We start from the raw sequence: 27,916 nt of genomic DNA on the forward strand, positions 1-27,916 counted from the left end.
TCTTGAAATTAATAGACGAATCGTTCTTATTAATCGTTCAGCCAATGCAGCCTTTATCGGGCTGTGACTATGATAAAGTATTGTATTATATTTCAAAAGAACCTTTTTCATATGGGGATTAACAAATTCACTGCCACGATCCGATTGAATTTTTCTATATGAATCCTGTTCAAGAATACTTTCAATGGCCCGAGCAACTTCAACACTTCTCTTTGATCGCAGTGGAATGGCATAGGCATAGCGACTAAAGATACTGATTGCCACTAGAATATATTTGTAGGGTGCACTGTGACGTCGTTGAACTGCGTCTAAAGTTAAAAGATCCGTTTGCATTATATGCAGAGGGAAAAAGGCTTTAGTTTGTCGATATTGTTTGCCGCGAAGCCTGTGATTCCGATGTTGTGTGTAACTCGATTCATTTTCTAGATACTCTTTTGCTTTTTTCAATGTGGCGCAGGAGACTTTGGAAAGCGTTTTGGGAGAACTTAAACTCCCCGCTTCGCCAATATTTTCATAAACACCTTTCAGAACTTCAACCATTTTGAGCGTAAACATGTAGTGTAATGTCAACTCCCCATTTGCACACTGGTGGGTGCATAAATTCGTCTTCGCTTTTGACTAGCAGCCACAGGTGTTGTAAAATCATTGGTGCTAGTATTTTCAAATATTGAATCTTCTTCTTTTTCAAATGGTGTTGTTGGTGGACTATATTCTCTTAGTTTCTTTAGGATTTGCTTATTGACAATAAGACTTTTTGGAAAGTTTGATACATACAGAAAGGTGTATAGATTATCGTCAAAGGATAAGAGTCGTTTACGATTCGTTACCATATCACAAATTAAATCAACTAGAATATAACTTTTTACTTGAATTATAACTCGCTTCCCTGTGCTATCGACTTGAACTTGATCGCCAGTTTCCAACACGAGATAAGATAGTACTCTTTTACTCTGTCCTCGATAGGACAGTGGCAATAGGTTTCCAATTCTCAATACAATTGACTTCAAGTCCTTCTCCTTGGATTGTAGAGAATCTTGAGATATTTCATGTTTACAGGTATCGGCGATGGGTCTCTCACGAATGGGTTATGTTCTTCCATACGTCGCAATGCATCTTGAAGTAAAAGTAGTTTTTTGTCATCGGCAATATTCTTGTCGTTAATGAATTTGTTTAGATTGCATTCAAACTGATTGTTGGACGAGAAGACAAGTTCAATTAGCGTCGATTTATAGGGTTGTGCCTTTCTCACTAGATAAAACTGAGTACTTGACCTAAATTTATTGGTAACGAGAGTCTAAAGATACTAATGCCTGCCTAAAGGATTCGTGTTCTTTTAATATTTTTTCACTTTTTTTTGCATGCCCTTGCGCGCACCGGTGATCGATGGTTGGGCGTCCGTTGTAAAAAAACTTATGGCAGTTTAACATTGCCCGCAGTTAAATTTAAAAAAAGTTAATACATTAGATTAATTACATCATTGTCAACCCCATGTTTGAGTATAGCCTTCCAAAGCAATGGTTTTAAAGTGCTTAAAACGGATAATAAATGTCGTTGTTCATACAGTTTCTTCTGTGTCATAATGGTAACGAGTAAGAGTACTTTCTACTGTTCACCGGAAGATATACTGTAATTTCATTGTTGAAAATGTCGGTGACTACACGAAGATCCTCGGGCATGCTCTGATTAAGATCCAGCAAATTGTAACCATTGGGCTTGATAGTCGCCTGAGTGTACGCTGACAACATAATTTTAGGGGCGCCGGGTTATATCTGCTTTTTGATAGTTATGAGTGAGCTAGAATCACCAACGACTCGATAGATAATATAGATAGTGCAATTCAAACAAGGGTTCGCATGCATTTGCTCTGATGAAACAGATTGTGTAGAACTAGGGTAACGAAAATGTGTTCATGATGAGATTGGACAGTGAACAGTTGTAGTATTTCCTGCGAGAACTGTTCAATGGATTCAGCCAAATCATCAATAATCAACCACGAGTTCGGTTCAATACTATTGAAAACATCAAGTCCCCGTATGAATTGTATTGGTATGGTTGTGGCAATTGCTTTTATTTTATCATAGGACTCTTGCCAAATACTATAGCAATATTAGATTTTTTCGACTTTTCCAAAAACATCTTATCGTAATTTTGAATTATTTTAGTTAAAAGTGTTGTTTTCCCCGACATTGACGGACCGCAGAGGAATGATCTAAATGATGTTTTAAGTTGATACATAATGCTGTTGACATAGGTCGGACTGAAATTAACTGTAAATGATACGTATCCAGTAAATAAATTGTAATTTTCCCCATGTATCAATCTATTCAAGAACAACAAAAACAGTATTTCATGGCAGCATTTATTTCGGCTTTGTATGAAAACAAATATTTGTCATAAACGTGAACTGTAACGATAAAAATAACACTTGTTCAACAAGAACAGTTGACAAAATTTAATGCTCAACATGAAAACTCTATTTGTTCAACATGAACAATGATAACACTTTATAATAAACACTTATTGTCTTTAAACACTTTTCTGTACAACAACACTTTTTGTCCATCTACAGCACTCACCAACTTTTTTGTACAACACTTATTGTCTTTAAACACTTTTCTGTACGAAAACATGTACACTTTATGTACATTAGTAGCAAACTTTTCTGTACAAAACAAGAACAAGAGCACTTGAAAACAACACTTGAAAAAAAACACTTGGAACAATAGCACAGTTGAACATTACAGTGAATTTAAAAATGGGGTCCCCCACCCCCCGGGGACCGCGGGGCCGAAGGCCGGCCGGCCGCGGGCAGGACTCCCCCCCACCCTGGGCGGCCGCGGGAAGGGTCCCCCTCCCCCCGGGAACCGCGAGGCGAAAAAGAATAGTTGTCGTCACTGCGACTGCTATAGGTTAGTGGATGGGTTAGTGGTGGTTAGTGCTTGGGATAGATTAGTTGGTTAGGTTAATTTATGAACAGGTTGAGTGGTGGTGGGTGTTAGTTGGTAAGTGCTTGGGTTAGTTCAGGTTAGGTTAATTTATCCAGACCAAGTTGATTGCGATAGTCTATGCATTCAACTCGGTCTGAAATACGGTAGTGACCATGAGGCAGGACAGTAACACCATTCTCGAGCGCATAGACTTTGTCGGATATACACGACATTACATTTTTTTCTACTCTCACACTATAATTTCTATACTGTAGAGAGCGAATTGCAAGCACTTTTGCTCTCGTCACTAGGCTACTTTCTACACAGTCTCTGTACATGCTCATGTTGAAATTGCTCTTTACAAAATGTGTAGGTACCCCTTTACACGCATTCTTTTCTTCCACACTATGAGTTTCCACGCAATAGACTTTGGGGCCCGGGAACACCCCCCTGGATATCACATCACTCCCCGTCTCTGATTTTAATTTTAATAGTTGCTTGGGGGCTTGACGTTTCACCAACTCTGGGTAGACTGATGGATTCAAGTTGTTGTAATCCATCCGCGAGCTGATGTACACCCCATTTTCTAAATCGCCCGATTACTCTTCAGTCCCATTTACCTTTAACAGGAGAGAATCCGTATCCCCATAGTAAACTTGAGCCTCCCTCTGCCTTGGCCCTTGCACCTTGCACACATTGTAAAAGAATGACAACATGAGCTTTTTGAAATTTCTAGTACTGAACTACCACCTGCGATATTCTTGTTCAGTACCACATTTTGCTTTCGCCTGTGTAGAAGAACCATGCCAGTCTCTATGCTCATGAACGATATAAAATTGGGATCGGCAATAATTCGTGCACACTCTAGAGGGCCAGTCATAACGTCACTGCGAGATCCGTTACGTACACTTTCTCACATTTTGCCAAACGCTGAATTTAGGATGAGTTTATACAATTCCTTCTCCACCTTTGAGTTTGCCTTAGATTGTTTATCGACAAAGGTGTCAATAAACGTTTTCAAATAAGGTTTCTGATTGAACTGCAGGACCCTGTGTATTTTGGTGATCTTGAAGCCGTTGCTCACCATCCAGTGCAAAAGCACATGGTGAACAACGATATTCTCTGTAGGGTACAAATCAGCAATAAGTTTCTGTTTAGAGGGGGTCCAGTGCATCCCCATATCCTCAACCAATGAACGATTGTAGGGGCTCAGAGAGTCCCTGCTCACGGGCCGATAGATACAGGGAAAGACAAAATCTTTGACTGAGTCGCGAAGGGCCAGCGGAATGTGACCGTCAACATCACAGAACCATCTTTGTGGCCCATTGTCCTCGACGGTGTTAATGTCGGGGAACTCACAAAGATTTTCAAGCCATTGATAGTTCCCACACGGCAAAGAGTAGTGAGACATTGCCGAAGGGTATAATGAGTTCCTGTCCAAGAACACTGCATTTGATTTTGCCCCTGTGCTTTGTCCGCTCGGATCAGTTGACAAGATGCGGTCCCCGTGAAAAACAGACCCTCCCCTCATGGAACGCTCTACAAAAAGGCGTTGATCTACATTCGTGATTAGGCATATTTACCCCCTGCTAATTTTTTAAATTAAACACATTACTAAATGGGGCGTGGACAAATAGTAACCTATATCTAACCCGAACTCTGAATAGATCTGGTCCGTGTTCTTACAGACTATATCCAACAGAGTTAGAACGTCACTGGCCAATTACAGTCTACAATAATCCCACCCACTTTTACAATCCCCCTTGGCCCACACCTTCTTGGCAAACTCATATTCCTCGGCTCTGCATTCACTGCTGGTCAGTGAATTGTAAAAAGCTTCAATTGGAGGTAGTTTCACCTCACTTAAGCGAGCGCCAGAACATTAATAGTCTGTTAATAGTGCAAAGGTATATGCATATACACCTGGGCGTGTAAACATATCAGACATTGCTCCTTCTTAACAACTATTAGTAAGCTAGTGAAATCTACCGGAAGTGAAACTCTTCTGCACACTACACCATGGTATCAATGCCTTGGGGAAAAAACTAAAAACCTATAAAAACATATAACGTTCAATAAACATATGCTAATTATCACCAACCCGTCCTTTAATCCCACGACCCACCCGAGTAGCGGCTGAGTATGGGCAACTATTGTAGATCCATGAATTGTTCATCCCGGGAATCTCTACTCCCCCTCCTTCTCTATGCATACGTGCCCGTGCCGGTCCAATAAATTTTAAGTCATAATTAGAGTTGTGAATAAAAACTGGGATAAAAAACTGTTGGCTAACATTTAAGTTACACGATTGATGCGCAATCCCCCTAAACTTACTAACCTCCCATAATAGTTCCTGCCTTACACGGTCATGATATCGAACTTTCCCCCTCCCCCCACGGGCCACTTTAGCCCCCGTATTCTCCGCTGTAAACTCAGCCTTACCAACTCAACAGCTTTTTCTTTTTTTAATCGAGCTTCCATCCTCTGCGGACAACACCATTGGATAATGCGTATTTCTCAAACGAGAAATAGCTCCATTAGCCGTGCCAATCAGTTTGGTCAGTGTCTTGACCATGCACTCGGGCCGCTCATCCAATGTTTCTAATATTTCTAACAACCGCATGGTGTTAGAACTGTCTCTTTGTGCGTGGGCGTAGGACACTGCAATAGCCTGATGTTCTTTGACTCGGTTTGGAAATTGGGAGTCGTTCACCTCCATCAGCTTAGCTTCACAGTACAAAGATATTTTGTTGCACTGGAGGAGGGTGTTTTTGAAATTTTTGAATATAAGAATGGCCCTATCCCCTGAAACCGTTTCCACTGTCTGATAGCCATGTCGGCTACAATGCTTCATGTGATCCCGTAGTTTTATATCAATACGGAATCGAGAGAGGCATGTTGGACAGGAGAAACATTCCCCCCGATGCGTACCATCCCCCCGACCACTACTACTGTCAGGATTCGGATTAAAATGACCAATTGAATTCGGATGACTACGTGGCGTGTAAAGCAACCAAACCCAGTGTCTGACCAAATCAACTGACGGGCCCCTTACAGGGAAGACCACCCCCTTCTTTTTTAAACGAACCCCATCTTCAAATTCTGTTTCATATTGAACCACAGTAACGCCGATATTTAAATGAGCATTGGCCCTTTCAAACATATCAATGGATCTTAGCGTTACTGGGTATTTTCCTTCTAAACAAGAAAAATCTACAACTGGGAAAACTGACCCTTCCTTCCCATGTACAGCCCAGTGATCTAAATTCTTCTTGGTAGCGTCCTGAGCTAGAGGCTCGAATGCCGATATGAGGAAAGTAAACCGTAAACACTTATGATCTGTTTCAAAACAGATCCGCTGGACACCTTTACAACCCACTAGATCCGGATTATATTTTAAAACTATCTCCCTTTCCCCACCCCCTCTTAAAATAAAATATTTGTTTATTTTACATATATTAACGCTTAAATTTTCAACAAATAAAACTACAGACCCACTCCCATTTTCGTTATAGTTCTCAAAATGCGTTATAATTTGATCGACCAAATCCATGAAAACACCCTCGAAATTTTTTAAATTCGAATAAAGCAAACGCATCTCGGAATGTTTAAAATGATAATAAACCTCGCTTTTCCCCTCATTCAAATAAAAAACCCTTAAGACGATGGAGGCCTAAAATTGAGTTCCTCCCCCACTACTGAATTTGGTTCTCCAGAAGTGCACGAATTTTGTCTACATATGAATGCACAATCTCTACGGGGTAATAAACAAAATTTCCCCCCATTAGTGAATTAAAAGGGTCCCCAAACGTCGCAGTGAAAACAACTATTGCATTTAAAATTCTGTTGGTCAATTGAAAATCGGGAATAGTTGTACCCCCGACCCCCTCTGGGATATTACCCCCACCACCAACTTGTTCAAAAATATCTTGCGAACTTTCCACTTCAGTTGTTTGAAGTGGAGTCGTTAGGGTATGGAGGCCAGAGGAGGAGAAGGGTTCCCAGTGAAATCATTTAAAAGCTGCAAAGTGTTCGGGCTCAAGTCTACCAGCTCAACTGTGCTATTATCTAAATTAAAAAGAAAATCATCTAAAAACTCGTCAATATTAAAAGGTACTTCAATGATATCGTCCCATGTTTCATTGTCTTGAAACTCCGCTGGTGGTTCCTCCCCTTCTTCACTGGACGGAGAGTAGGGGACCAGGACAACCTACAAATTAAAAAATAGCTTATTTTCAAAGTGTTCAAATCATCCCTACTGTTAAAATTTGGATTATTGCATAACAACATTTGGTTAATTCAACTGAAGATAATCTAAGATATGACATAGAAGCGCATCCTGTAGTGCTTCTCTGGCCCACAGCGCATCCCTGTGGCGCTTTCCTGACCCTTGGCGCTTCTTGGGCCCGTGGCGCTTCCCCCGGCGCTTCCCTAACCATGCCCCACAGCACTTCCCGGACCCACCGGCGCATTCCGGGCTCCGCGGCTCCCGGCGATTTACATAATGTCCCAAAAAACCGTATTGTTAGGCGTCATAAGTCGTTTCGTCTACTTCCCGTACAGGTTGTCTAGGACTCCAAATGAGCCTAGATTATTTTTAATCTCGTGTCTGTTCTGTTTCCAAGCGTATTCTCTGGGAAACAGTACAATTAAATTCGAAAACCGTTAATTCTTATTCAGGAATGTCTCTCCATGCAAAATCTTGGCAAGTTGATCTAGGCAATCGTTACGCAAATTAGAATTACGTCTATGTCAGGTAAGAGATTTCAATGCTATAATCTCTGTCCAACACAAATTGAGTGGGGGAAAAACATCTTTTAAAATCTATGAAATTTAATTTTACTGTGTTGAAAAAAAAACGAAAAGCGAAAAGATGGAAGAAATGGGTAGAAACTAATCAGCTTTTGAAAAAACCGTGGTCTTTACTTGATAGCCTCCTCATAGAAAATTGTGTTTAAATAAAACGGCAGTTTATAACGCAAAGGCAGTTTTCTATGAGGAAATTATGTTCGGGACATAGTATCCCTTTTCGGCTTCACTACGAGCCGATTCAGCAGACTGCTGAATGTATGCGATAACAGTGACCTGATTTAAAAGGGGTAACAATGTCCTTTAATATCTCTGACATACTTTTACTGTGATGAAGTGAATCGATTGTTGGAAGGCCCCTTAAAACTATAATATTCTAGCAAAAAATAGTATTTTGAGTTTCAAATGGTGAGATAACAGTAAACTAGAAAATTAACTAAAAATATTATCATGAGAAGGCGAAGATGTCTACAATGGAAAATTGGAAAGATTAGAAAAAGAGCGGTTTCTTTGACATGCAAAAAATTACATTATATTTAGATATCTCCGAGGGAGGGGGGAGCAGAGAAATTTAAAACAAGGGGTGTGGGATAATAGCGAAAATAACATTTTTTTAATATCTCTGAGACAAACTTTTACACAGTGTTTAAAAATAGTGAAAAAGAAAAACATTGGAAGAAATAGATAGGTAGGAAAAATGCTTACATATGCATAATCCGTCTGGGCTTGGGCATCCGAAGGACCAGGAATTGTATCTTTTCCTGAAAGCCCTGCTGTATGACTGGGGTTCAAATGGATCATATCATGTCCATCACTATCTTTCACAGCTGGGCTAGCGATATACTGGGCTCGTGCAGCCGAGGCTGCAACTTGACGAGGCAGCATTGAGGCTTGATTAAGAGGGGCTTGCATGGATGGCTGCACTTGGGCAGGCAACACTTGTTTGGGGGGTTTTGGCCAGCAACCATATTGCATAACTGTTGCCTTCGCTGGGGTCGCATTATTACGCCTTGCTCTCTTAGGTGGAGGGGCCGCAATACATTCTTCATAATTTGCCTTAAAGAAGAGAAGAAAAAAGTTAGTATTGAATTAATTTTCCCATTTTCACAGAAGGAAAGTTATTAAACATAATTTTGTTTAGAAAAGTATTTATCGCAAAGAAGTAAAGCAAAAAACCCATATTCTCTCCCCCCTAAATTTAGGAAAATTAACCCACCCTATGTCTACCCTCTCATTGAGTTAATCATGCGTTTTATTCAAGCGAAAGGCATATCTTACTACCTTTTATTCAAATGTTATAGTTAAAATCACTAATATATCAAAGAGAAATGGTTAGACACTGAAGTTGAAAATAATTATGGTAAAAACAATCTTTCATTTCTATTTTGTCACTATTAAAAGTGCTAACCCCCTCCCCAGCAAAAATCCTGGATTCACGCTCCCCCCCCCCCCGGCCCCAAATTTAGGAAAATTAAGCCATCCCTCTCATTGAGTTAATCTTGCGATATATTCAAGCGAAAGGCATATCAAAAAGAATATATCTTACTACCTTTTATTCAAATGCTATAGCTAAAATCACTAAAATATCAAAAAGAAATGGTTAGACACTGAAGATGAACACAATTACAGTAAAAACAATGTTTCATTTATATTTTCTCACTATTAAAAGAGCTAACCCCCTCTCGGGCAAAAATCCTAGATTCACGCTTACCTCCTATTAATATAAAAAAAACTTTAACGAAAGAAAGCTTGAAAATAATCTGCTTCACTTCTCCAAAATAGCGCAGTGCGTCTGCGCCTAATTATTACAATTGCCTCAAAGTGTTTTAATTTGATAGTGAAACAGTTCCTTTTGACTTTGGCTGCCGCGTTCGTAAACACATTGGAAAGGGGTGACAGCTAATTTTAACCTCGCGTAGAGCATTATGTCAAAACAGAGCGGCATTTTCATTACAAATTGACAGAAGTCAGTAATTGCTTTAGCTGGAAATATAGAAGGAAGGAATTTAACGAAAGGATATTTCTTTTTGCGAGAATTTGATTGTAAAACAATGGTGGGGGGGGGATTTAGCTGGAAATATAGAGGGAAGGAATTTATAGAAATGGTATTTCTTTTTGCGAGAATTTGGGATTGTAAGACAATGTTAGACCCTAATTCGAAAATAACTTGTTTCTCTACTTCCACACAGGTTGTGTAGGCCTTAGCTTAATTATTGCATCATTGTGTTTTAATTTGACGGAAGAATAGTTCCGTTGACCGCGTTTTCAAGACGGAAAGGGTGATAGTTAATAATAGGCCTCACACGGGAGTCTTGTGTCAAAACCAGAGCGGCATTTTCATTAAAAATTGACAGAAGTCAGTGATCGATTTAGATGGAAATATAGAAGGAAGGAATTTAACGAAAGGATAATTATTTTTTTTTGCAAGAGTTTTGTTGTAAAACAATGGTGGGGGGGGGGTTAGGGTAGAAAGAATATATTTTATGTTTTCCATTGATTATAATGATGTTTGTATGGGGGGAGGGGGGGGGGTTTAGGGGTAAAGGAATATATTTACGTTTTAGCTGAATATACTGGAAGATGTCCAAGGAAAATTCGTTTGAAAATGAAAATGCACTTACATTGCTAATTGCGGCTGCCAAGGCCTCAAGCTCATCAATTATGTTAATTGTTTTATCCATTGTCTCACAATACTTTCTGATAATTGAATCACATTGCATGCCCGTTATATACGAAATCTCAAGGTCAAATTGTTATGTAAACAAAGCCCTCTGATTGGCTGAGAGGGAAACACGTGATCTAACTGTTTCCAGGAAACTCATAACATTTGGCTCGAGCAACAACAACAAATACTATTTCTGGATCATAACATTTGCACCGAGCAACAACAAGAAGGAAGTGTCATTGACCTGCCCCCATTAGACTCAATAATCCATGAACGGGACAAAGTTTCTGTTTTTCAAATTCTCACTGACAAAATCCATAAAAACATCAAATAAATCGATCAACACACATAACCATCCAAGAAAACAGACATAAATGTGACAAAATTCCCGTTTTTCCAAGTGAGAAAATTCCTGTTTTTTCATTCTCAGTGAGAAAACCATAAGCCACGTGGTTCTGTTCGGATTCAATAAGGCCCTTCTACTTAGAAATTCGTTACGTAAGTTAATTCGTAAGTTACGTATATTTATTACTAATAAAAACGTTCGTAAATAAAATTCAACAAGTTTCGAGAAAGCCGTTTAACCAAATAAAAGTAAAATTAATATGCAAATTTCGTTTTAATTATTCATGCACGGTGAGCCAAAATCAAAACCTGCATTAATTAAAAAATGTTCACAAATGAAATAAAAAAAAAAAATTTTTTTTTAACTGAAAGTAAGGAACGACGTTAAAACTTAAAACGAACAGAAATTATTCCGTATATGAAACGGGCTGTCCCCTCCTAAACGCCTCGCTCTTTACGCTAAAGTTTGACATTCTCACAACTCAAATTTTTTAAACAATAAAATTTTGTTTTAATTACAAATTTTTTTCATTAACTTTAACGAAATTCACACCATCAGATTCAGCTTATCAACGAACATTATTAAAGAAGCTTCAAACTCCTATCTGCAAAAATGTGGAATTTTGCATTTTTAATTAACTTTAACGAAAATTACACCATCACATTCAGCTTATCAGAGAACCCTATCAAAGAAGTTTCACGCTCCTATCTGCAAAAAGGTGGAAATTTGGATTTTTTGCTCGGAGAAAGATCACGATTCGTGCCCTCCAAAAAATGGAGGGCAACTAGGTCCCCTCACACGCTCATTTTTTTTTCTCAAAGTCACCCAATTAAAATTTTGAGATAACTATTTTGTTCAGCATAGTCGAAAATCTAATAAATATGTCTTTAGGATGACTTAATCCCCCACAGTTCCCAGGGGAAGGGCTGCAAGTTATGAACTTTGACCATTGCTTACATATTGTATTGGTTATTGGGACGTATACAGACATTTTCAGGAAGGATTTTTTTCTGGTGGGGGGGGGGGGCTGGAGGAGGGGGTTACTTGGGAGAATCTGTCCGTGGAGGTTGTTTCTTTGGGGTAAGGGAAATTATATGAAGGGTGCGCCGGATTTCTAAGCATTATTTAAAAAACGATCAGAAATTAAATTTAAAAAAACAAGTTTTTTCAACATTAGAACTTAAAACGAACAGAAATTATTACGTATATGAGGGGGTTCTCCCCCAAGTTGTTACTTCGAAGAGATAATATGTTAGTGTTAAGAAAAACTTGTTACTTTTAGCGGAAAATTGTTAGCATAGACAGATAATTGTTACTTCTAAGAGAAATATATTATCTTTGACAGAGTATTTGGTGTTATTGGAAAAAATTTCTTACTATTAAGAAAAAACCTCTTTGTTCCAAGAGACATTTGATAGTATTAAGTAAAAGTCTGTTAGTAATAAAGAAAAAGTTATTACTGCGAAGAAAAAATTTGTTAGTGTTAAGAAAAACTTGCTACTTCTAGGGGGAAACTTGTTACCATAAACAACAAAATATTACTTCTAAGAGAAGTATCTTATCTTTGACGGAAAACTTGCTGCTGTTAGAAAAAATTGTTACTATTAAGAAAAACCTATTATTTCCAAGAGACATTCGGTAATATTAAGTAAAAGTTTGTTAGCATTAAAGAAAAAGTTCTTACTTCAAAGAGAAAATTTGTTAGTATTAAGAAAAACTTGCTTCTTCTAACAGAAAACTTGTTAGCATAATCAGAAAATTGTTACTTCTACGAGAAATTTGTTGTCTTTGACGGAAAACTTGCTGCTATTAGAAAAAATATTGTTACTATTAAGAAATAACCTGTTACCTCCATGAGAAATTCGATAATATTAAGTAAAAGTTTGTTAGTATTAAAGAAAAAGTTGTTACTTCGAAGAGAAAATTTTTTAGTATAAAGAGAAACTTACTACTTCTAACAGAAATCTTGGTAGCATTAACAGAAAATTGTTACTTCTAAGATAAACTTGTAATCCTTTACGGAAAACTTGTTGCTTTTAGAAAAACTTTGTTAAGTAAGAAGTGTCCTTCTAATGTTAGGACCATTATCGACTTGCTATAAATTCGGTTAATGCCAATGCCCTTTGAAAGTATAGTTGAACCGATAAACTTATTTGCAAAGATATACACATCTTTTCATAGAACATTTTAATTTACCTACATTTGTTTGGCAAATAAAGGGGAAACAAATATTTTTATATAGAGCGACACTGACCATGGAGATCAGTTGGGGTTATGGCTTTGCTCTAGCTTCTTGTATGCTTATAGAATGCAAGTCTGATATGTTCTTTGCTATTTCTTAATTTTAGTATGCTAAAACCCCAGTAAATGGGTATATACCCCATTCTTTAATATTATTATTAGATTCTTCTAAGCAGCATCATATTAGCCTTAATATATTAGTTATAATGCCTGCTTTTCTTCAATAATAATAGATTTCACTTCTAGCCAATATAAGAACAAGAATTGATCTTTGATTTCTGATTGTGCATAATAATTGTTGAATTTTGATTTATAATGAAATAACCATAACTATTAACTAAAAAGTTCTCTTCTTTAATTATAAAATCTTAGTTTTTCTTGTACTTATGTTGTCTTGTATATTTTTTTACGATGTTAGGATTTTGTCAAGATATCTCTCTCACTTGGTTCATTTCTTCTATTCAAGCCTTAATTAGGGATACTCGAGTCTCATGACTGAGATTGGGCATGGAGACATCACCATCCCCCCCTCTTACAAAATGGTAGCAGCGAAAACGTGATTCAATTCTATTGCATAAAATACGCCTCTTTTTCTTAACGCTACGCTTAATTTTGAGAGAGCAGAATCTTGATTATAAATCCTTTTCGTAATTTCTGATACTTATTTTCTAATAAATTGTTTTCCTTTAAAATTTCCTTTTAAGTATTCTGATAAATCATTTTCCTTTAGAATTTCTTTTCCTTCACTGCTTGCTTGTATGCTTAGGCTATTTATTTTAGAGCGATAAGTACAGAGACACATTTAGGTAAAGTAGTTGGCATTTGCTCCAGTTCAAGTTCACTCAGACAGGATTAGTTGGTTGCTTAAGTTTTTGTAAGCATTAATTAATTTCTCCTTTCTTAAGTAATGTCCCTACCTCGGGAAAATGATAAACCGGAAGCTTCAGCCCTTTGGCAAGCTTCTAATGTTAATACAGGAGCTACGCCAGCTCCAGTATTCCAACATATAGCTTATAGCACCATTGATCTATTTTCCACTATAAAAAGGTTGATTAAACCACAACAAATTTTGAGTTGGGGTAAGGACCTTCAGAGAGTTTGTAGATTAATGGGATTAGAAGAATCAGTTATGATCGAGATGTACGCTGCTTTAATGTCTGATGAACCGTATAGCTTGTATTTAGAAAAGTATGTGACCGATACACATTTTTCAGGGCTAAACGAATCCCTGTGCTCTGCTTTTCTTGATAAATTTCACGGACCGAAAAACTTTAACATATTATGCAAGTTAGGCATGAAAATAATGAGCCGGTCGCAGGATTTTTTTTATGCGTATTAGCAGAATTTGAGAGCTACTCTTCTTTAGATAAAAATGTTACGGGGAATGCATGCCTCCTTTCAGGTATTGATTTATTAAAATAACAGGCCTTTGAACAAGAATTACATGAGAATATCAGAAGATGTATTCACAAAAAAAAGAGTATTACAGAAATATTTCAAAGAGTTAGATTGTATGAAGCAATTAATGTTATTTGTTTTGGGTTGATATCTTTATCAGCGGCACTTTCACGACATCAATTATCTGTAAAAGGCATTGCAAGGTTACCACTGGTTTCTACCTCTTATTAAATAAAAAAACAAGTTTTTTAAACTGAAAGTAAGGAGCGACATTAAAACTTAAAACGAACAGAAATTATTCCGTATATGAAAGGGGCTGTCCCCTCCTCAACGCCTCGCTCTTTACGCTAAAGTTTTTTATTGTTTTAAAAAATAAAGTTGTGAGACAGAGTCAAAAGACATATTTATCATATTTTCGACCATGCTGAACAAAATGGCTATCTCAAAATTTTGATCGGGTGACTTTGGGAAAACAATTAGCGTGGGAGGGGGCCTAGTTGCCCTCCATTTTTTGGTCACTTAAAAAGGGCACTAGAACTTTTAATTTCAGTTCGAATGAGCCCTCACAAGATATTCTAGGACCAGTGGGTCGATACGATCACCTCTGGGAAAAAAAAAACAACAAAAAAAACAAATAAACACGAATCCGTGATCTTTCTTCTGGCAAAAAATGCAAAATTCCACATTTTTGTAGATAGGAGCTTTAAACCTCTACAGTAGGGTTCTCTGATACGCTGAATATGATGGTGTGATTTTCATTAAGGTTATATAACTTTTAGGGGGTCTTTCTCCCTTTTTTTGAAAATCACACCAAATTTTCTCAGGCACATAACTTTTGATGGGTAATACTAAACTTGATGAAAGTTATATATTTGAATTCAGCATTGAAATCTAATTCTTTTGATGTATCTATTGGTATCAAAAACGCGTTTTCTATAGTTTCGGTTACCATTAAGCCGGGTCGCTCCTTACTTACAGTTCATTACCACGAACTGTTTGACAAATAAGACAGTTAGTCTTTTCGAGGATTTTTGGTAGTTGACAACTTGCCTTTCGTCGTAATTCTAGGGTTAAACAATATGGAAGGACTGGACAGTCCCTTTCGCTTTCGTAAAAGGAAGTTAGAATTTGGGACCAAGGTTAAGGATTAAGCAGGTTTAATGAAGGATTAGCATATATGGGTGTATTAGTCATGTCTGATACACGAGTTGACCCTAGAACATTTAAAAGTGTAGATTGTAAGCTAGTTGCTACAGAAAATATCTCAATTATTGATGGCGATAATTTAATTACTATTCCTAAACCAGAATATGAGGAATTTCTTTTTAAGTTTAACCTTTTACCGTGCCATGTTTTCCATGAGCTAGTTCAATCGCTCTTAGACAGTAAAAATTGCTTTTCAAAAGAAGCGTATGACCAATGAAAAAATTATTTAACGGTTTTTAAGCCTTGATATATCTTTCGAAACAGAATTTAAATTACCTAAGCAGTTTAGAGTCCCTCATTACATGGCTTAAGTGCTAGAAGAAATTATATAAGCGATGCTGACATCCGGTATAGTAGAGGAAAGGGTATCTTCTTTCCCTTCTCATGTTTTCCTTATAAGGAAACATTCTGTGAATAAAAATATGGCACTTAACAGAGAAATACTCGATTTTTAACTTATTTACACACAGTTAATAATAACATGAAAGACACAGCCTTCCTAACCCTTTGAACATCTGACATTTTACAAAATTTATTGAAAGAAACGTTCTATAGTGAATTAGACATGTGCAGTGGCTTTTTCAAATTTCTTTTGATGAAAATTATCAAAAGTTCTTTTCATTTCTATCACTTTTAACTGGTCGTAGCCAATACTACACAAAAATACCACAAAGTAGTATGTTTGTGCAAAATATTTCGCTAGCTTCATGGATGAATGAATTCCAGAAAGCTACCGTTCCTTCATTTTCAACTTTTCGATTATATATTTATTAAACAGAACTTTTAAAGGAAAACAATGAGACGACACACAAATACAGACGACACACGCACAAATACAACACACACAGAGAGACGACAAACACAGAGAGACGAAACACTCAAAGTGACGACTTAAACACAGAGACGTCAAATACACAGAGATGAAAAACTCAAGGTGACGACAAACAAACAAAGACGACAAACACACAGAGACGACACACACAGAGGGACGACACACACACAGAGACTACACACACACAGAGAGGACACACACAAAGAGATGACACACGCACAGAGACTACACACACACTGAAAAACCAAACTCATATACAGACGACATACACATAAAGATAACGCAGACATAGAAAAGACAGACACACATAAACCAAAAACTCAGAGAGACGAAACAAGTACAGATACGACACAAAAACACAGAGTCCACTCATACAAAGAGACTGCACACACAACCAGAAGACACACAAACACATAAGAAACACAGATAGACACGACAAAAACCCAGACCACAGCCAAAGACACTACGAATTGACATAGAAGATCACCACACACCCACACAGAGACAACACACATACAGATAAGAGACACACACACACAGACAAGAAAAAAACAAATAGAGAAGACACACAAAGATACTTCACACACACACATAAACGAAACACACATAGAGACGACACACACATAGAGACAAAACACACAAACAGAAAACATCCACACAGAGACGACACACACACACACAGAGACGACACACTCAAAGTGACGACTTACACATAGAGACGACAAGCACACAGAAACGACACACGCACACACACACACACACAGAGAGACGACACACACATAGAGACAAACCAGACACAGAGACGACACACACACAGAGACGACAACACATAGAGAGACGACACGCACACAGAGACGACAAACACACACAGACAACACACACACAGATACGAAACACCCACAGAGACGACACATGCACAGAGACGACACACACACACAGAGTCCACTCACACACAGAGAGGACAAACACACAGAGACGACAGACACAAAGAGACGAATCACACACAGAGAGGCCAAACACACAGAAACGACAAATAGAGACTACACGTGCACAGAGACGATACACACACACACAGAGTCAACACACACAGAGAGACGAGACATGGCGTAACTGATGAAATAATTTAGGTCGTATGATCAATTTAATTTTTTTTTTTAATACAGTAGTTTTTTTTTAGTAAGGACACTCAAGACGACACGCACACAGAGAGAACACACACACACAGTTGCGAAACACACAGAGACGACACACACACAGAGACGACATACTCAAAGTGACGACTTACACATAGAGACGACTTAAACATAGATGCCGCCCTCCGGCACGCCGGAGGGGGGCATTCCTGTCAACTTTTGGAGGGTGTTTCCCCATTTTTCGATAATCAGGCAATTTTCTCAAGCTCTTTTCTCAAGCTCATAGCTTTTGACTGACAACACTAACATCAAAACTTAAACGGTCAGAAACTCCGTGCGTGTGTGGTCTCTTTGTGTGTTTCGTATCTCGTGTGTGTGTGTGTGTGTCGTCTCTTTGTGTGTGTGTGTTGTGTCTGTGTGTTTGTGGTCTCTCTGTGTGTGTATAGTCTCTCTATGTGTCTCGTCTCTTTGTGTGTGTCGTCTCTGTGTGTGTGTGTGTGTATCGTCTCTTTGTGTAAGTCGTGTCTTTGAGTTTGTCGTCTCTATGTGTTTGTCGTCTCTGTGTGTGTTTCGTATCTGTGTGTGTATGTGTTCTCTGTGTGTGCGTGTTGTCTTGAGTGTCCTGACTAAAAAAAAACTACTGTATCAAAAAAAAAATTTGATTAATCATACGACCTAAATTATTTCATCAGATACGCCATGTCTCGTCTCTCTGTGTGATTTGACTGTGTGATTTGTGTTTGTGTGTATCGTCTCTGTGTACGTGTCGTCTCTATGTGTCGTTTCTGTGTGTTTGTCCTCTCTGTGTGTGATTCGTCTCTTTGTGTCTGTCGTCTCTGTGTGTTTGTCCTCTCTTTGTGTGAGTGGACTCTGTGTGTGTGTCGTCTCTGTGCATGTGTCGTCTCTGTGTGTGTTTCGTATCTTTGTGTGTGTTGACTCTGTGTGTTTGTCGTCTCTGTGTTCGTGTCGTCTCTCTATGTGTTGTCATCTCTGTGTGTGTTTCGTCTCTGTGTCTGTGTTGTCTCTCTATGTGTGTGTCTCTTTGTGTGTTTTTCGTGTCTGTGTTATTTTAGTCTCTATGTGTTTTTAATATCTTTGTGTTAGTCGTAATTGTGTGAGTGTTGTCTCTGTGTGTGTGTGTCGTCTCTGTGTGTGTGTGTTGTCTCTGTGTGGATGTTGTCTCTGTGTGTGTGTTGTCTCTATGTGTGTGTATCGTCTCTATGTTTGTTTCGTATGTGTGTGTTTGTGTCGTCTGTGTGTGTGTGTCGTCTCTCTGTGTGTGTGTCGGCTCTGTGTGTGTGTCTCGTCTCTCTGTGTGTGTTGACTCTGTGTGTGTGTATCGTCTCTGTGCATGTGTCGTCTCTATGTGTCGTTTCTGTGTGTTTGTCCTCTGTGTGTGTTATTCATATCTTTGTGTCTGTCGTCTCTGTGTGTGTGTAGTCTCTGTGTGTGTGTGGACTCTGTGTGCGCTTGTATTCTCTTTGACTATCTCGTATCTGTGGATGTCTAGTATCTGTATGTCTTTAATCTCTATTTTTGTGCTATCTCTATGTGTGCGTCATCTGTGTATGTTTGTGTTATTTCTGTGTGTTTGTACTCCTTGTGCGTGTGTCGTCTCTTTGTTTGTTTCGTATCTGTGTGTGTGTTGTCTCAGTGTGTTTTTAGTCTCTTTGCGAATGTAGTCTCTCTATGTGTGTCGTCTCTGTGTGTGTGTCGTCTCTATGTATAAGTCATCTCTGTGTGTGTGTCGTCAGTTTGAGTATGTCGTCTCTGTATCTGGTTCATCTATGTGTGTGTGCCGTGTATCTGTGTTTTTCGTCTCTCTGTGTATTTTGTTTGTGTGAGTCTTTCGTCTCTGTGTGTGTGTGTCGTCTGTATGTGGATTCTGTCTCTGTGTGTTTGTGTTGTATCTATGCGCGTGTCGTCTAAATGTGTGCTTTGTCTCTGCGCGTGTGTGACGTCTCTTTCTGTGTGTCGTCTCTATGTGTGTTTCTCATATCTGTGTGTGTCTCGTCTTTCTGTGTGTCTTGACTCTGTGTGTGTGTATCGTCTCTGTGTATGTGTCGTCTCTATGTGTCGTTTCTGTGTGTTTGTCCTCTCTGTGTGTGATTAGTCTCTTTGTGTCTGTCGTCTCTGTGTGTTTTTTAAATTTTTGGGTCACCTGCCGGAGACTCTGGGTGGGTGGGCACCCCCAAATATTGTCCCAAATTCCTCTCTCAATTTAGCACTTGTTCACGGATGTCCAGCGTCTCCAATCACTTTCCCAATAGTATCTATTCATTGTCTCAGCTCAGTTTAGAAAATCCGAGCCAATTTCCACTTTTTCAAATTTAGGGTCCCTTGCCTGAGACTCTGGGCAGGTGAGGGGGGCACCTCCAAAAAACTGTCCCAACTTCCACTCTCGCCTTAGAACTTATTCACGGATACCTAAAACCATCAACGGTTAGACTGTTGCCGTAGCGGTAACCATGCCATGCTCTACACACACATACCAGCAATATATTTTTGTTTTTGTTTTCCATTTTCACAATGGGGTCCCAATCGAGGTCATGTCCATCGCTTAGCATTCAGACCTTGACAAATAAAGCCCAGATAGTCGGACCCCAACGCTCCAATCTGAACACTGACTAAGACCCCAATTCTGAGCTAGTGAATTTCAACCATTCAGGCTGGTGGACTAAGACCCCAATTCTGAGCTAGTGAATTTCCACCATTCAGGCTGGTGGACTAAGACCCCAATTCTGAGCTATTGAATTTCCACCATTCAGGCTGGTGGACTGAGACCCCAATACTGAGCTAGTGGATTTCCACCATTCAGGCTGGTGGACTAAGAACCCAATACTGAGCTAGTGGATTTTCACCATTCAGGCTGGTGGACAGGGATCCACCAACATCGATTCTCAAGGTAAAAGTTTGAATCAAACACACTTAAGATATCGACTGTCGTTGCTGAGAAAAACTACTGAATTAAGTCTCTTTGTGTGTTTCTTATCTGTGTGTGTGTGTGTGTCGTCTCTGTGTGTGTGTGTTGTCTCTGTGTGTTTGTCGTCTCTGTGTGTGTGTGTGTCGTCTCTCTATTTGTCTCGTCTGTGTGTGTTTGTCGTCTCTGTGTATGTGTATTTGTGTGTGTCTGTCGTCTCTATGTTTAATTTGTCACTTTGAGTATGTCGTCTCTGTGTGTGTGTCGTCTCTGTGTGTGTTTCGTATCTGTGTGTGTGTTCTCTCTGTGTGCGTGTTGTCTTGAGTGTCCTTACTTAAAAAAACTACTGTATTAAAAAAAAATAAATTAAATTGATCATACGACCTAAATTATTTCATCAGATACGCCATGTCTCGTCTCTCTGTGTGTGTTGACTCTGTGTGTGTGTATCGTCTCTGTGCATGTGTCGTCTCTATGTGTCGTGTCTTTGTGTGTGTCCTCTCTGTGTGTGATTCGTCTCTTTGTGTCTGTCGTCTCTGTGTCTGTGTCCTCTCTGTGTGTGAGTCGACTCTGTGTGTGTGTGTGGTCTCTGTTCATGTGTCGTCGCTATGTGTGTGTCGTCTCTATGTGTGTGTGTGTGTGTGTGTGTGTGTAGTGTCTGTGTGCTTGTCGTCTCTGTGTGTGTGTGGTCTATCTATGTAAGTAATCTCTTTGAGTGTGCCGTCTCTGTGTGTGTGTCGTCTCTGTGTGTATGTGTGTGTGTCGTCTCTGTGTGGATGTTTTCTCTGTGTGTGTGTGTCGTCTCTATGTGTGTTTCGTATCTGTGTGTGTGTGACGTCTCTTTGTGTGTCTCGTCTCTATGTGTGTTTGTCATTTCTGTGTGTGTGTGTTGTCTCTCTGTGTGTGTTGACTCTGTGTGTGTGTATCGTCTCTGTGCATGTGTCGTCTCTATGTGTCGTGTCTGTGTGTCTGTCCTCTCTGTGTGTGATTAGTCTCTTTTTGTATGTCGTGTATGTGTGTTTGTCATGTCTGTGTGTGTGTTGTCTCTGTGTGTGTGTGTGTCGTCTCTGTGAATGTGTCGTCTCTGTGAGTGTTTCGTCTCAGTGTGTCTTTCATCTCTATGTCTGTGTTGTCTCTTTGTGTGTATGGTCTCTGTGTGTGATTGTCGTTTCTGTGTGTTTGTCCTCTATGTGCGTGTGTCGTCTCTTTGTGTTTTTCGTATCTGTGTGTGTGTGTTGTCTCTGTGTGTGTTTAGTATCTGTGTGAGTGTAGTCTCTATCTGTGTGTCATTTCTGTGTGTTTGTCGTCTCTGTGTGTTTGTCGTCTCTATGTGTAAGTCGTCACTTTGAGTGTGTGGTCTCTGTGTGTGTGTCGTCTTTCTATGGGTGTAATATCTTTGTGTTTGTCGTCTCTGTTTGTGTGTCTTATCTCTGTTTAAGTTGTCTGTTTGAGTGTACATTATCTTTGTGCGTTTCGCATGTGTGGATGTTGTCTCTGTGTGTGTGTTGTCTCTATGTGTGTGTCTCATCTATGTCTGTTTCGTATCTGTGTGTGTGTGTCGTCTCTTAGTGGATTTCTGATCTCTGTGTGTTATTTTTTTCAGTGTGTGTGTCTAGTTTCTGTGTGTGTGTGTTGACTCTGTGTGTGTGTGTATCGTCTCTGTGCATGTGTCGTATCTATGTGTCGTTTCTGTGTGTTTGTCCTCTCTGTGTTTGAGTAGTCTCTTTGTGTGTGTCGTATCTGTGTGTGAGTGGACTATGTGTGTGCGTGCAGTCTATGTGATTGTGTCGTCTCTGTGGATGTTTCGTATCTGTTTGTCTGTCATCTCTATATCTGTGTTGTCTCTATGTGTGTGTCGTCTCTGTGTGTGTATGTAGTTTATGTGTGTTTCTACTCTCTGTGAGTGTGTAGTCTCTTTGTGTGTTTAGTATATGTGTTTGTGTAGTCTCTTTGTGTTTGTCGTCTCTGTGTGAGTGTCTTCCCTCTATGTGTGTCGTCTCTGTGTGTTTGTCGTCTCTGTGTTTGTGTCTTATCTATGTGTTAGTCGTCTCTGTGTGTGTGTGGTCTGTGTGTGGGTGTCGTCTCTGTGTGTGTGTCTTCTTTGTGTGTTTGTGTTCTCTATGTTTGTGTCGTCTCTATGTGTATGTCTTCTATGTGTGTCTGTCGTCTCTGTGTGTGTCGTCTCTGTGTGGATGTTGTGTCTGTGTGTTTGTGTTGTCTCTATGTGTGTGACGTATCTATGTGTGTTTCGTATCTGTGTGTGTGTGACGTCTCTTTGTGTGTGTCGTCTCTATGTGTGTTTGTCATTTCTGTGTGTATGTCTCGTCTCTGTGTGTGTGTTGACTCTGTGTGTGTGTGTATCGTCTCTGTGCATTTGTCGTGTCTATGTGTTGTTTCTGTGTGTTTGTCCTCTCTGTGTGTGACTCGTCTCTTTGTGTCTGTCGTCTCTGTGTGTTTTTTTAAATTTTTGGGTCACCTGCCGGAGACTCTGGGTGGGTGGGCGCCCCCAAATATTGTCCCAAATTCCTCTCTCAATTTAGCACTTGTTCACGGATGCCCAGTGTCTCCAATCACTTTCCCAATAGTATCTATTCATTGTCGCAGCTCAGTTTAGAAAATCTTAGCCAATTTCCACTTTTTCAAATTTAGGGTCACTTGCCTGAGAATTTAGGCAGGTGAGATATGCGCTTCCAAAAATTTTTCTCGTCGTACATTCTCGCCATAAAACCTATTTATGGTGGCCTCACGTCACCGAGGGTCCGACTGCTAATCAAGCGAAAAACCTACCAGACTCTACATTCATACCAGTAATATATTTTTGTTTTTTCTTTTAGATTTCCACAATTGGATCCCAATCGAGCTCATGTCCACCGCTTAGCATTCAACCCTTGACATATAAACCCAGATAGTCGGACCCCAACGCTCCAATCTGAACACTGACTAAGACCCCAATTCTGAGCTAGTGAATTTCAACCATTCAGGCTGGTGGACTTAGACTCCAATTCTGAGCTAGTGAATTTCCACCATTAAGGCTGATGGCCTAAGACCCCAATTTTGAACTAGTGAATTTCCACCATTCAGGCCGGTGGACTGAGAGCCCAATCCTGAGCTAGTGAATTTCAACCTTTAAGGCTGGTGGAATGAGACCCTAATACTGAGCTAGTGGATTTCCACCATTCAGGCTGGTGGACTGTGACCCAACAACATCGATTCTCAAGGTAAAAGTTTGAACCAAACACTTTTAGGATATCGAGTGTCCTTACTGAAAAAAACTACTGCATTAAAAAATAAATTAAATTGATCATACGACCTAAATTATTTCATCAGATACGCCAGCACTCATAAACGATCCTTTTTGAAATTCTGCTAACAACATCGATGCTCAAGGTAATAGTTTGAATCAAACAATTTTAGGATATCGAGTGTCTTTACTGAAAAACTACTGAATTAAAAAATAAATTGAATTGATCATAGGACCGAAATTTTCTCATCAGAAACTCCAGCCCTTATAAACGATCCTTTTTTGAAAATTTGCTAACAACATCGATGCTTAAGGTAAAAATTTGAATAAAAAACTTTTAGGCTATCGAGTGTCCTTACTGAAAAACTACCGAATTAAAAAATAAATTAAATTGATCATAAGAACAAAATTATTTAATCAGATACGCCAGCCCTCATAAACGATCCTTTTTTGAAATTCTGCTAACAACATCGATGCTCAAGGTAAAAGTTTTAATCAGACACTTTTAGGATATCGAATGTCCTTACTGAAAAACTATTGAATTTAAAAAATAAATTAAATTGATCATACGACCTAAATTATTTCATCAGATACCCCCTCCAAAATACCTTGTTCTTTATGTTAGTTTGACTTTTCATTCCCAATTAAATTAAAAAATAAGCATTTTCAACTCGAAATAAGGAGCATCGTTAAAAACTAAGATGAATGGAAATTATCTTCGATTCTGAGCATTTTTGTTTCCCCTCCAAAATTGACCCCCCCCTCCCCTGCCCTCAGAAATGGAGGAAGGAGGGGTCTCTGAGCCTGGCCCTTGAGGCAGATCACGCTTTATTTTCGATTCTGAGCATTTTTGATTTTTCCTCCAAAATTGACCCTCCCCCTCCCCTGCTCTCAGAAATGGGGGAACCAAGGGTCTCTGAGCCTTACCCTTGAGGCAGATCACATTTATTTTCGATTCTGAGCATTTTTGTTTTTACCTCCAAAATTGACCCCCCCCCTCCCCTGCCCTCAGAAATTGGGGAACGAAGGGCCTCTGAGCCTTCCACGTGAGGAAGATCCCATTTATTTTCGATTCTGAGCATTTTTGATTTTCCCTCCAAAATTGACCCCCCACCCCTGCCCTCAGAAATGGGGGAACGAAGGGAACGTTAAACTATTTTAAATTGACAACACTGTCCAAACATCACATGTGTATTATACAGTACACAATCACTCGATCTCCCCCAAAACACTTTTCAGCCATTTCTTATTAAATTGTTTTATTTCAAGTAAATCCTTAATAGGATCAAATTCGCGAATCCTACACTCCAATTCGCAAAGCTCATTACCCCTTTTTAAATGTACCAGTTTTTTAAGAATGTACACGTGAACTCATGACGTACATTCATTGTGCAATTGACAACAAAAACAGAAAAAAAACCTGTTTGCTTTAAATTATATTATTACGACCAAACTCTCAAAACATGCTTGACCACATTATACACTGCCCAATAACTAGTCCGGTAATCTGCCATGGAAAGGTGCCATGGAACGTGCTGTACGCAAATAACATGGTCCTAGTGCCGTACGCAAAGTATAACATTGATTACTACTTGTGTCCTAGCATGCAATACCATGGGATATGGCTGATATTAGACACAAGTTTAAGCCCTATTAAGAACTTAATAACGAAAATGCATCGTTTCTTTGAGTGGGATTTCACTACATTGTGATAATAAGCCCCACCCTCCCCTAGGAATCTCTTGCAGAGAGCAAGGTAGATATAAATGCAAATTTAAACCCAGTTAAGAGTTCTTAACGAAAATACCCCGTTTTCTTTGACGTAAACTTATGAATATTTCACAATATCCTAACAATACGCCCCGACCTCCCCCTAGCCATCATTTCAAGAGGGCGATATTAGAGTTAAATTTAAGTCATATTAAGAGAACGAAAATGCATCGTTTCTAAGACTGGGATGTTAGATTTCAGTCCCCTTCTGCCGAAAAAATTCCTTTAACACCTCCACCCTAACTTTTAAGGTGTAAAAACATATTACTCCAAGCAAATACACGCCACCCTGTTAAAATATCGATGACATATGGCACTCTGGCACCCATTATACCAAGGGCATTTAAAGATTTTTCATTATAATGACATGCTTTTAAATCCAATGATTTATGTTTTAGCAATCCACCATCAAAATGAAACAAATCAGTTATAAATTACAAATCTAGTTGAAAGATCTTTTAATAAAGGGCTCTGAACTTGGAGTTTTAGTAAATTTTTGCTGAATGGAGTCGGAGTTGGAGTCGGCATATTGAAAGCACCTGGATTTAGAGCTGAAATCGATTATAAATTACAAATGTAGTTAAAGGAACCTTTTCGAACGAGGCTGAAGTTGTAATTTTAGTAATTTTTCTGAATGGAGTCGGAGTTGGAGTCGGTATATTGAAAATTTCTGCAGCTAGAGTCAAATCAGTTATAAATTACAAATGAAGTTAAAAGAACCTTTAAAACGGGAAACAAAAGTTGGAGTTTTACGGATACCCCCACTTCTCTAGCAATCATTCCCGGGGGCAGGATTAATATTAGATGCAAATTTTAAAGGCACTATTGAGGTATTTCCGAGAACTATTATCAAAATACAGCTCGGGACTACAATACATATAATTTAATTCCATATTTTATCGATTTTTTTCTTGATATTATATTCTCCTAGTTTCAAATCAATGCTACATTTTAGAAACGAACTTGCCACATAAAGCATTGCCGTCTCTCAGACAGGAGGTTCAATATGGCTACAGATTTTCGAATTGATCAACTATCTCAGAATTTTCATGCAATAGCTTTTTCGAGATTTTTTTGGCTAGAATTGTTGTTTCGTGACACAAATCGCCTGAAAGCATCGCTTTACTAAGGGACAGACTTTTTGGATAGAAATGAATGTATATGTTAACTCTAATTTTATAGAACTAACAGCATCTTTAGAAACGAATGTGCAGGTGTACGGTATTACTGCCACTCAAGTTCGAAGCAATGTTTTCTACGATTTTGTCATGATATCTCCGGATTGGTCTGAATTCTTTAGGATGATCTTAATTTTTTTCCCCCTAAATTTGTGAGGATTTCTACACAACATTCGTAAGGATTCCTATATATTAATCAGAATTTTTTTAGAAATTGACCTTAATTTTTAGAGTTTGCTATTGATTTCTACACTTTGGTTCTGTTTTCGGTAGTTTGATCTAGATTTCTAGGATTGGGGTCTCATTTCTACACTTTGCTTTTGATTTTTTAAGAATTTGTCTGGTTTGCTTTGTTTTGTTAATGATTGTCTAGAGGTTGACCATGATTTCTACCCTTTGATCATGATTTCGATGGTATGGTCTTGATTTTTATATTTTTGTCCGGAGTTCTAGGTTTGAGTCTGTCTTGTAGATTATCACGTTATGATTTTCCATGGAACACACTGCCTTTCTGGGCTTTAATATTTCATGGCAATAGGGTATAATCGGAAGTAAAAGAAGGCTAGAACTTATATTCTATACACGAGTCGCCTTTGTCTCTTTTTGCTTTGTATGAACGTCGGGGATTATGATTTTTTTTTCCTGGAACACCAACCTTTCTTGGGTTTAATATTTCTTGAAAATAAGGCAGTTTCTAATAGCAGCGAGTTATCCGTCAAAGATGACAAATTTCTCTTAGAAGTAACAAATTTTTTGTTAATGCTACCCATTTTTCTGTTAGAAGTAGTAATTTTCTCTTAACATTAATAAATTTTGTCTTCGCAGTAACATTTTTTTTGTTTCTGATAACAAGCTTCCTGTTAGAAGTAGCAATTTTTTCTTTACACTTACAAATTTTCTCTTCGAAGTAACAACATTTTTCCTTAATAGTAACAAAGTTTTTTCTAATAACAACAAGTTTTCCGTCAAAGGTAACCTAAACAATTTCTCTTAAAAGTAACTATTTTCTATTAATGCTACCAAGTTTTCTGTTAGAAGTAGCAACTTTTTGTTAACACTAACGCATTTTTTCTTCTAATTAACAAATTTTTTACTTAATACGATCAAATTTATCATGGAGGTAACAGTATTCTTTTAATAGTAACATTTTTTTCTAATAGCAGTAAATTTTCCGTCAAAGATAATAAATTTATCTTAGAAGTAACAATTTTCTGTTAATGCTACCAAGTTTTTGTTAGAAGTAGCAACTT

The 27,916-nt window shown here is 38.6% G+C and overlaps 1 protein-coding gene and 1 pseudogene across 1 annotated transcript in view; both read left to right on the plus strand.

Annotated features, from left to right (window-relative positions):
* LOC148952292 (sodium channel protein Nach-like) overlaps positions 1 to 27,916 on the plus strand; it is a 312,845-nt gene that overhangs the window by 33,296 nt on the left and 251,633 nt on the right. The window lies entirely within an intron of this gene.
* On the plus strand, positions 13,896 to 14,617 carry LOC148952294 (uncharacterized; annotated as a pseudogene).

The sequence above is a fragment of the Artemia sp. Qi Xiang Cuo genome, chromosome 5, assembly GCF_049724085.1.
Source record: "Artemia sp. Qi Xiang Cuo chromosome 5, ASM4972408v1, whole genome shotgun sequence".
Lineage (NCBI taxonomy): Eukaryota > Metazoa > Arthropoda > Branchiopoda > Anostraca > Artemiidae > Artemia > Artemia sp. Qi Xiang Cuo.